The sequence below is a fragment of the Excalfactoria chinensis genome, chromosome 1 (assembly GCF_039878825.1).
Source record: "Excalfactoria chinensis isolate bCotChi1 chromosome 1, bCotChi1.hap2, whole genome shotgun sequence".
Lineage (NCBI taxonomy): Eukaryota > Metazoa > Chordata > Aves > Galliformes > Phasianidae > Excalfactoria > Excalfactoria chinensis.
In genome coordinates this window covers 43671834-43683632 of record NC_092825.1, presented here as the reverse complement: position 1 = coordinate 43683632, position 11799 = coordinate 43671834, and the positions used below count along the sequence as shown (strand labels likewise).

Genomic DNA, 11799 nt, shown 5'->3' with positions numbered 1-11799 from the left:
CCAACATGGGCTAGTGCAAAGCCAAAGGATACAGTACATGGAGGAAAATTCCCATGATTTAGAGCATCTTCATTTGCATTTACTTGCAGGATGGGATTCTTCAGACTTAAATTATAACTGTACTTGTAGTATATATCACGAAATCTCATAGGAAGCAAATCAAAATTCCAAATGAGGAACAACATTGCCTGTCAACAAAACTAGACTTGACTGATTTTAAAAATGCACACAACTTTGCAGATAATAGATATATCCAGACGAGAAAACATTCAGAAAGAAAAAATTGTTAATTCCATTTTGTTAACCTGTTTTCAATGGCTTGAAAAACTACTCTCTTATCTTTAGTCACTAGTATTATTTCCATTTTAAGTGATCAAAACAAAGTTTCATCACATATGATCATAACAGAAACAGCTTTATCTCCAGAATAAGGAAATAAACGGAATAGACAGGCTGCAAGGCAGACACTGTACTTCCTTCAAGTTTATTAAGCTTCCATAGTGAAGAACAGCCCTAAAGCAGGGAGCATAGTAGTTGTACCACACAACATTTCTGAGGTGTTCTGTTTCTTTACAAGGCTGTGGCCATGCCTGGGAAGATCCACACCAGGTTGCTGCTGCTAACATCCAGCTCTTGTGTATGATACACATCAGCAGATCCTCACTTAGCATCCATATGCTGTAAGAAAGGATGCATTCAAGAAGTGGGGTCACCAGCCCTTGGGATATTCTACCGCTCCAGGTGAATCACAGCCCAGATGTGCATTATGAGCCCCTGAGAGGGAAACTTTGAGAATGGCTGTTCTGATCATAATAGTAGTCAGGAGGGACATGGGCCTAATGGGACAGAAGCAGGTGGCACACAGCTCCTTCACTACAAAAGGCAAAAAGATGTAGGCAAAAATCCAACTCTAGAACATGGCTCATTTTCTCAGAAACACTGGGTAGTTTTTTCATTTTACTGCAAGCCACAAAAGCACAATGTTTGTTTTTGTAGCATTTGTGCCATAACACACCATAAGAAATGAAAATCAGTTTCTTCTGGCTGCTTTTCCCTTTCACTGACTTGATGTAGATAGGCTGACCTTTTGTACTCCAGTGGCACTACCATGATGCAGACCCTGTGAAGGGAAAACCAGAAGTGATAGTTCAAAGGGTGATACAAGTTACTGTGCAAAACCAACTCCTACCCATAGCCCCCCAAAACTCCATCGTCATTTAGACATGAAAAAATTTCAATTTTTAATTACAGAAAGGACCAACGGGGCAGGCAGTGCAATGGTCTCCAACTGGCTGCCCACTGCCAGCAAGGAAGCTGCAGGATCCATCCCTCCCATTGCCAGGCACAAACCACATCACAAATAATACAGGGTATCAGCTGTCACTTGGGAAAAGCCATAACTTTCCCACAAAGGCTGCTGTCATCTGACAGAGAGCAGCCAAGATGACACTGGTAGGGAGAGGAGATTTACCTGTCTGACTTTGGAAACAAAATTGAAACAGTCTTCAGAGTGTTTTGAGACTGACTCACCGAAAACAGAAGGATGTGGTAGGAGTGAAATATGCTAATGAAACATCCATTTTATTTGTATGCAGATGCAGAAAATTGCAGGCATAAAGGCATCAGAAAGCACCTGAAAGAATATATTTCTCCCTATAAAATATTTATGACCGATCTAATCTTACATTAAATGTTTCTTAATAATGGCAAACATTTGAGGCATTATAGTCAGTGAATTGCTAGGGAATGTGATGAAACTAAATGTTTAAAATGTAGAAATTGCCTTTAAGTCATCTCATTTGAAGAAATAACAAAATAGAAGATGTTCTATTCATTATTTTATGTAGGTTTTATTAGAATAAACAATGTGGTTTGCTTTATGTAACAAAAGTATCCTAATTAGACTCTTTCTTAAGTAGATACAAGTTTATTAGTTAATGTATCCTGGGAAAACCATTCCAGCTAATGCAGCTATCACAGATAATGCCATGTTTTAATTCTTGTGAGATGCTACAGGAGTTATTTATACGCACAGCATGGAAGCTTATACTCATGCTTCTTTGACTTCACATGATAATAAAGGACTTTCAAGTAAAGAGAGAAGAAAAAATTAACAATTCTAAATCTAAAACCAGCCTACATTTTCGATGAGAGAAAAGACAAATCGATAGACATAGCATAATAAATAAAAGATGTACTTTAGCATTTTTCAGTTTTAGTTGACAGTTTTATTTATCTTCTCAAGGGGGAGATAGCAAGGAATACTTTGTTTTCAAAGACTAACACAATAATTAAAAGCAAGAATTTAATATTTAATTGTGATAATTGGCTATTAATAGTCTAATGCTGAAAGATTAGATGTTTTGCCCTGCCTTTCTTCACTCCCAAGTGTGACTTTTCATATGACAGAGATAAATTTGTCCAAACTCCCTTCCTTTCAACTCACTCCTGTCAACACTGTTTAAGTTAAATGAAATCAGTGAGAAAAAGAAGAGGAGGAAGAGCATTTTGTTTTCAACTGTCATAGTCTGTACTGCAAACATGCAGGTATCAAAATAAAAGATGAAGACTGAAGAAGTATATATGAGATCAGTCAGCAGTCTCCCTTACTACCCTCGGAAAAAGACTAGTCTTTGAATACTTTGATCTAAATACTGCATATATATCTACATTTCCTTATATGAGCATTTTTATAACAGTAGTTAGGCCTGATTGCTGAAAAATGTATACTTAATGAGATCATGTTTTTTCTAGATACAGACATTTTTTAACTTATTGGCCAAGTTCTACCAAATCTGAGAGAGAATTATATCATAACCAAAAGAATCATAGAATCAGCAAGGTTAGGCAAGAACTCCAAGATCATCTAGTCCACCTACCACCACTATTTCTCCACTAAACCATGTCCCTTAGTACATGATCTAAGCTTTTCTTGAACACTCATAGGGACAGCAACAATAATCTCCCTGAGCAGCCCATTCCAGCACTGGACCACTCTTTCAGGGAATTAATTTGTCCTAATATCCAATCTGAACCTACCCTGGTGCTATTTGAGGCTGTTACCTCTCATCCTACTGCTACTTACATGAGAGAAGAAGCCTTCCAGGTAGCTGTAGAGAGCAGTAAGTTCCACCCCCACCCCAAGGCTTCCTCTTCTCCAGACTAAACAGTCCCAGTCCTCTTAGCTGCTCCTTTTAAGACTTGTGCTCCAGACCCTCCACAGCTTCATTGCCCTTCTCTGGACATGCTCCTGAGCCTCAATGTCTTGCTTGTAACAGGGGGCCCAAAACTGAATGCAGTACCTGAGGTGCAGCCTCACCAGGGCTGACTACAGAGGATGATCACCTCCCTGCTCCTGCAGGCAACACTACTTCTCATACAAGGCAGGATGCCATGGCATTCTTGGCCACCTGGGCACACTGCTGGCTCATGTTTAGCCAAGCATCAACCAGTGCCCCCAGATCCATTTCTTCCTCATAGTCTTCCATCCACCTGTTCCAAACCTGCAGTGTTGCATGGGGTTGTTGTGGCCAAGGTGCAGGACCCGGCACTCAGTCTTCTTGAGCTCAGCCCAGCAATGAGCTGTTCAAGCATTATGACTGCTCTGAAAGTATTGTCTCCTATTTTATTATGCTGGCCCACAATGTCAGAAGTGGATAGCAGTAGAGGTTGAATCTTCCCACCAACAGAACTTTCTGTCTGCAGTATTATGGAGCAGTTTAATATTTCTAGTAACAATCAAATTTCTGAAACCATTGCAAAAAGAAACTTAAATGCAACAACAGCCATTAATCCTGTAAAAATTAAATACAAAAATTCAGCAATAGATTTTTCTCATGAAAATTACCATACATATTTTTGATACATAAAAAATCCAGGAACTTGAATAGATCACAACATAAAATGCACATGGAAATGGAATATATAAGTGCACATAAGCCAGAGACCCAAATAAACAAGGGAAAGCAAAATCAATTCTATTCCACACCACAGTATGCCTTTAGATTATCACTCTCCAGTTCCAGAAGCAAGCATTTTATTGCCAGTTCAATGATCGGTTACTTTTCTGCACTGACTTTAGAAATACCATAATACTATTCAGCTCTCTGAAACTATTCACTGGGCTCAGGTAGGCAACTCCCTTCTTTGCCTTCTTAACATATTGTAATCACACTCACTGTCCACTCTATTTAATTGTAGCCTATATTAAAACAAACAAACAAACAAAAAAACAAACAAAAAACAGACTCTCTCCTCTGCTACAGTACAGGAAAATATAAGAATATTTTCCATCAACTTGAAGAAGAAACTTAATAACACACACCATATTTCATTTAGATATAAAATATAACTAAAGACAATTATTTTAACAATCCTGGCCACAATAGCCAGAGCATCTATATGGCAAGATAGCTACCTAATGCAGTTTCTCATCCATTTTATTTTCTTACTGTCCCTTAAAGACTTATAACTCCTATTCAAGGAATTGGCCACTTCATATGTGTAGACTAAGACCTTGTATACACTTTAAGCATATGTAGGTCAGCGAAAGTACACATTTTACACAATTTATTGAGAGTTTTCAATGGCTGCCCGAAAGACAGTAAAAAGATGTAAAAAGATAAATTTTTTTAAATGTTTTTGTTTGTCAAAATATATTCAGATACCTCAGTTCTGAATTTTTCTGATGGTTTAATGCAAGGAAAGTATGCTTAGGGTGAGTAAAATAGAAGAAAACATGAGCCTAGTTTGAATATGATGTATAGAGCACTGATGAGAAAACACAGGGTAAAATACATTTTAACATGCTGAAACATCTCTTGTGCATATGTTGCTTTAAAAACAAAATAGACAAAACATGTAACAGCAGCTAACCAGACAAGTCTGGAATGTATCTCCAAATCCATCCTTCCTGAGCATTGCAACATGTTTTTAGGAATTTTAGCTAGAAAGATTTTTAGAGTCTTTTTATGAATTGAGTTTTGAAGCAAGATTCCTTGACAACATGACATGCAAAAGCTTCAAAAGTTAAACTGAGACTGCTTATGGTAATGGGTAGAGGGGAGCCAAATGGTCTGTAACAGATAGACTAACTTTTGTCAGTTCCTGAACCTGCACACACTTCATTGTTCAAAAGTCTTTTCTATCTTTTTACACTCTCATTCCTTTATAATAAGTAATGTCTTTTCACACTTTTCTATTTGGTAACTTTAGACCGGGACCAAGCCAAAGCTCCTGCACAAGCTATATTTTTTGCATATATGAAACTCACAGTCAGGTCCAAATGTGGTTAGCCTAGCCTCATTTCTAGATGAGGAACTTTCATATGTGTATGCAAGAAAGGGTTCACAGAGGAGAATCATCCCTATTTATTTTTCTGACAGATCACTGCGAGCTAAATCAAATGATAGTGTTTGTACACATCATTACATGCTTTTTGGAAAATATTTTGTCTGTCTCATTGCCAAATTGTAGCTCAAATATATGAAGAAATATATCCTACGAAGATCACATTATCTATTTGCTACTTAATTTGTATGAGCTGCTAACCACCAAGATATTATAATTCCAGTGTTGCACATTAAAGACCAAGATCATGAAAAATTTAGATAAGAAATATAAAATGTCAATTTCTTTAGAAATGGACCAAAATAAAATAAAATAAAATAAAATAAAATAAAATAAAATAAAATAAAATAAAATAAAATAGTGGTTACCTCTTTGCTCACTTTTATAAGGAAACATGGTTTGCTGTAAAATGGATAAGTGGTATTAAAGAACACACTAAAACAGAAGAATTTGCTCAGTACCTCATCTCCTTATCTCATGTCCTCTTCAGTTTCTTCCACCTTATAATTGCATGGTACAACACAGAAAAATGATAGTAGGTATTACTGCCATTTAGCTTTTTATTTTACAAGGTTATAATTTAGCAATGCCACCACTCTCTTGAAATTCAAAATATTTAATCCACAGTACACCTAAATATAACATCTTTGCTTATGAAAATAGGGCTAGCAAGGATACTACTCAATTATGAATCATGTTACATGTTTTAAATAGATTTCCAAGAGTAGTAATGTTGCTATAGAAAAAGTATCACCATGAAGAGTATGAGCTTTAATTTGACACTTAAAAATCAGGAAATTATGTATACACAAAAGCTCTCTTAAAGCAAAATGAACATACAATATGAGTACCTTTGCCCTTCCTTGGCCAGTCCATTTCATCTTACATGGAAATAAGCAGTCTTCCACTTTGATCCATCTATTTCTTTTTACTAAACAAAAAAAAAGCAAAAGTGATTAATAACAATAATAATAATAATAAAAAGGCACTACTGCTTCAATACGGATTTGAATTTCAAATGTTGTGGTCAATGAAACATAGAATAGATAGTCAGAAATACTGTCTGAAATAAGAACCCACTGGAAAAAAAAAAAATGCTTGAAAATACCTGAAATAATTTTAAAGAATCAAAACTGGCTGAGCATACCTCTGAAAAGTCTGTCTTCCATTCTCCATTCATAATTGGATAATTGGCTTCCCCCTGCATGATCATTTCACAGAAATAGCTTTAGATTTCTACATTTGGAAACACTGTACATTTTTGTGGTAAGCCAAATCACTTACCTGGAAAAGGTTTACTTTATAATAAATGAATAACAAAATAGAAAGCTTTAGCTCACACTGAAGCCATCTCTTCAGAAAATCCAGAAGGCCCATTGGCACAAAATTAAAGATGTGCTAACCATAATGTTGTATGAATTAAAACATTACAGTAGCAGGAAAAATTTCTTATCACAAAGACCCACACAGAAATTAAATGTTTTATGGTACCCCAGTTGAAAACAATCATCCCTAGACTTACATTTGAATTTTGGTCTACATTAATTCTATTGTTCCACATTAGACATAGTTACACCAAGTTGCAGTAATTCTCTTGCCAGCTTAGCTGGATTGGTTAGATAATCTCCTTAGGCCTACTTTGAGGATAGCTGAACAAAAACAGTTTGATAAAGTGCTGTGAATCCCTCTTCACTGGCACTTTTAACCAACATGGTTTTGGCTATTCTTTTGTTTGTAATCTTCCTTTTGTTATTAAATGAGGATGTTACAGAACCAAGAATAACACAACCCAAAATAAGAGCAGTTATGTCAAGACTGAAAAAGGTTCACAAATATATATCCAGCACAACACATATATCCCTTTCCCAACAAAGATTAAAAACAAAGAGTATTGAGACCTTTGAATTCTTTTTTATCCCCCTAGTTTATTAAAAGCTTTCACAGGCAAATATGCTAAATGAGAAGAACAATCTACGTATTCTGACTCCTCAAAGAATAACAAAAATAAATCTAGACATGCCTGGAATTATTCTTTAATAAGACAAAATTCAGAAGGAATGAAACAGCAGCTACATTCATATTGAAAAACAACAGAGTCCAGACTTTCTTTAAAAACACTCACAGTCTCCAACACAGAATTCCTGAGTATTGTAAACAATCTCTCACCTTTATTTCAGACAGAAGCTGGTAAGACTATGAACAGACTACAATTTCTTGCAGTCACTGTCACAGAAAGATGGCAGTACTCCAGGATTAAACCAACTCTGTCTCCAGATGCCAACCCATGGAGGGACATGTCATTTGTAGCTTGAAATGGGTGATGCGTGACTGCTGACACAAAAAGCCGTGATGCCCAGGTAGAAGAAAGGGGAACAAAATTGTTGCATGGCTACTACAAGAGACTGTAATGCTTCAAGCTTACTTTGCTGCATTTTTTTCCCTTCTCTTCCACTGCAATCAGTCCCTGTGATCTGACAGGAAACACTGTGGTCATTTGCCAGATACAGAGTAAAGAAAGATTGTGATGTGGTTTTGTTTCCGCACTGAATCTAGCTGGTAGAGGTCTGGAAGCTTTTTGCATTACTGACAGCAAATCAGAGACAGGGTTGAAAGAAATAAGATAAATGTTGATTTGAAAGTGTAAGAGGCAAGCTAGGAATGAGCATCCCACTGCAGCTTTCAGCTCATGTTCAGAGGCAAAGACATCCAATAATTCTCAGCAGTGAGCCATGGGACCATAAATACAGCAGCAATCTGAAATCTTCATGGATTTCCATTTAGTATTCTTACATCGTGAGTAGAACATGATATTTACCAGTGATTGATATCTGAGGAATGTAATCTATCTTATATCAGATTATTTATTTATAGATAAAGAGTCCTGCAGCTCTGCCTGGAGACTGTGGATAAGCCCTGTGAAATGGAACAAATGCATATGCCCCACACTCGGCACCAGATTGTGACCTCCTACCTAAAATTCCTTAGGTAGTTACCTTCATTCAAACTTATGGCCCAAATAATGGCTTACTGATGTTAGGAGAAGAGCGTAATCAAGAACTCCCATGTCTTTCTCCTAGCACAGGTTCTTTCATCTCAGATTCTTCCTTCTTCAATTGTCTTGCACATAGAAAGCACTGTCAGTAATTTTAACACAGCTTCTCAGTTCCCATGGCCATATCTGTAAACGTATCAGACAGTGAACCCAGAAAAACCACACACATATGAGCATGCTTCAAGCCAACCCTTGTACTTTTGCTTGAACAAAAGACTAAAGCGTATCTGCAGCTTAGAGTGACAATCATTCGAAAAAAAAGAAAGAATGTAATTTATTGGTTTCTGTTTCCACCGGTATTTCAAAATTATTAGAGGGCAACTGGGAACACACTGAATATTAAAAGTTTATTCTTCAAAATGTTATGACTTTCTGATTAAGGGATGATTCCTCAGTAATAAGGAAGAAGCAGACTGCACTTGTGGCAAGGACCCACCTTCAATTTTTCATTCCTTGGGTGAAAACCTCTAACAAAATCCCATACATTACCTTTCAGCATGTAGGAGGGCAATATACACAGAGATACTACTGTGGTTTATGCTCCTAATATTTATAAAAAATCCTCAACAATGAAAATTATGACAAAAAGCAGTATTCATATATGACACATTAAGTGTCCATTCAGAGTTCAAAACCTGTAGATCGAAAGACAAGCAGGTTATTTGTTTCTGCATCAGTTATGTCTGGGAGAATTTCACTGGAATAATTAAAATAAATAACATTTTAATCTTTAAATACATCAGACTTGAGAAATATGCTGGTCTACCTGAACTTACTATAAAATATTTGGTGCCTACAAATAACCAGGATGCTCCTTCAGGACATTCTGCTGTACCAAGTATCTTTATATGTACATCATCAGGCAAGAAGATGATTGATAAAGGCAGTTACCCCAGCGGAATCATAATCAAGACCACAGTCCTCTGGAGAAATAAGAATGAATAATGACAACAGTAATGCTTTACTATCCTGCTAATCAAGAATCATATCTGCTTCCTTCAAACTTAACATGTTTTCCCTATTATTCACATTCAAGTTGGATCACTGCAACCACACTTTGATCTGCTGAAGAAAGACGGCCATGATTAAACAGTGGCATGATGGGACAGCTGGACAGAATGCACATTCAACAAGTCTGTGCCTTGTGTGCTTTCTTGGTTTTGATTTTTTGTGTTGGATTGTTGGTTGGCTTATTTTTCAGCATATAAATCTATTTGACATTGAAGAACTTAAATATGAAGCAGAAAGCAGAAGCTTGCAAGAGCAAAGGAGGATTTTATCATTCCAAGGAAGCAAGAATCACATCATTTCAGACAACTGCTTCCTGAAAATTGATGCATTGGTGAATTTTGGTTGGAAAGAAATACTATAAAAACCTGCAGGTGATTTTTGTGTTTGGAAGCACATGAAATGTGTTGCTGTGGGCCAGTGGGGAATATAAGATGAAAAGCCAGTGGAGAAGAGCTGGGCAAATGGCTGGATTCAGAACACTGGGAGGTGAATCACTGTGGGAGGGGGCAAAGCATTTTATACTGATGCAAAGGGATTTATACTTCTCTCAGCCCTGTGTTCATGCTGTGGTTTACAGATAGATGCTGGAATAAAATGAAGTTTATTACACCTTCTGGTGCTAGGTTCTTGGAACAGAAGGAAAAAGGAGAGAAAAGGAAGCATTACAAATGGACAAGGTAGATTCTTACATGTAAATAGAGAATGTGAGAACAACACATCCTTCCATACGCAATAAGACATTTGCTGCCCCGTTTTACACAGAGTTTGAAAAGACACCACCTTCTCTGCTAATCCCTTCAGTATGCAGGTAAGAAAACACTTCATGAAGATGAGTTCTCCAGATCTTCCCCCCCCAAAAAAAAACACACATAAACTAAACTGATAAATATTACATGGCAAGGAATATACCTACGGTAAACGATTCTGCTGATGTGGTGCAATTTGTAATCTCATTTGTTGCTCTCTAAACATGTTTATTCAGAGCCTGAAATAAACAACCAAATATTCTTCCATCAGAAAGTGCAAATCAACCAGGTTAGTTAAGAACTATTCTAAGAAAACTTAATAGCATCCAGGTTCAGTTACTGATTTTCCATTTCAAATGGAAAGAGAGGTACAGCACGAACAGTCTGCGTGATAAAAGCCTGACAGCAAAACCTCCACATACCAAAGAAAATAATGTCTCTGCTACAACAGGAGCAATTTTCAGCTCCTTACACTGCTCATGCAGTGCACTTTGCCGTCATCGCTCTTGCATAAATCTGTACATTGTAATTTTGTGTTTCAATGGATCGGTTTGTATGCTCCGTATCTGCAAATGAGCCAGATAATACAGAATGTGAAAAGTGATTTGTGCTATCAGTGACATCAGGAGTTTTGCAGCTGTAGTTATTAACAGATATTTTCTCATCCAGCAGCACTGACTAAAATCAATCATTCTGATAACTAGGCATGGCATGAGCTGTCCACCCTGTCATTTCAATCTGATTAATCACACATACACAGACCTTTACCTTAAAGGAGCAATTGTTCACATTTAATCACAAAGATACATTCAAGCACGGCATCACAGATTACTAAATTTAAGTGCAATTTATGTCTTATATTTTGGCAAATACAGTTATGATAATATGACTTTGGCATATAGATATATTGTTTCATTCATTTTACAAACATTAAAATCCAAGCTAATGTATTGCACTTTGAATCATTTATCACATCAGAATTGAAGCTTTTGAAGCTTCCATTTACACATATCTTTATCTGCAGATTTATCCTAATAATCCAAGTACAGATAAGTTATTAGTTATTATGTCTTCTTCAGATAATACTTGCCAGACAGTATCATCCTGAAACTCAACTTCATTTTACCTGAGCATCCTATATTTATTCTATCATGCCATTTACTGGTCCTTCTTTTGTTTCAATTTTCCTTTTTAACCTTGGAACTAAGCACAGCTCTTCCCTTATGAGTTATGCCACAGTTCCTCTTCCTCTCCTTTTCTCCCTCCTCCTTTTTTGAAAGTCACACAACAGAGTGCTTACCTTGCATAAAGCTCCACAAGCCTAAGCAGGTTTCCTGAGTGAAAACACACAGCTGTGTAAAAAACAAGTAGAATTTGAGATCTACTGCATTGGTAACAATTTGAATCTACCACATCCTCCATTCTAGAAATACTTCTTGATTAGGCCTGAGTGCACAAAAGCATTCAAGTGTCCTAAAGTCCATTACTATTCAGCAAGCCACACACACATATGCTTCATCTTCAGTTCAGAAGCAAATGAAATATAAAACTGCACTGAAAATTGCATATAAGCCTACGTGTTCTGCAGATAAGAGTGGACAAACCACAATCTTTGGCTCTGCTGCTCAAATGCAGTCACGA

The 11799-nt window shown here is 36.7% G+C and overlaps 1 long non-coding RNA gene across 1 annotated transcript; it reads right to left on the bottom strand.

Moving 5' to 3' along the window:
* Positions 1 to 5828: 5828 nt before the first annotated feature.
* LOC140247742 (uncharacterized) lies at positions 5829 to 6545 on the bottom strand. Its single transcript, XR_011902763.1, has 3 exons — positions 6497 to 6545; positions 6201 to 6280; positions 5829 to 5849 (listed from the first exon to the last, which is right to left on the bottom strand). It is a non-coding gene; the product is annotated as an uncharacterized lncRNA (long non-coding RNA).
* Positions 6546 to 11799: the final 5254 nt, after the last annotated feature.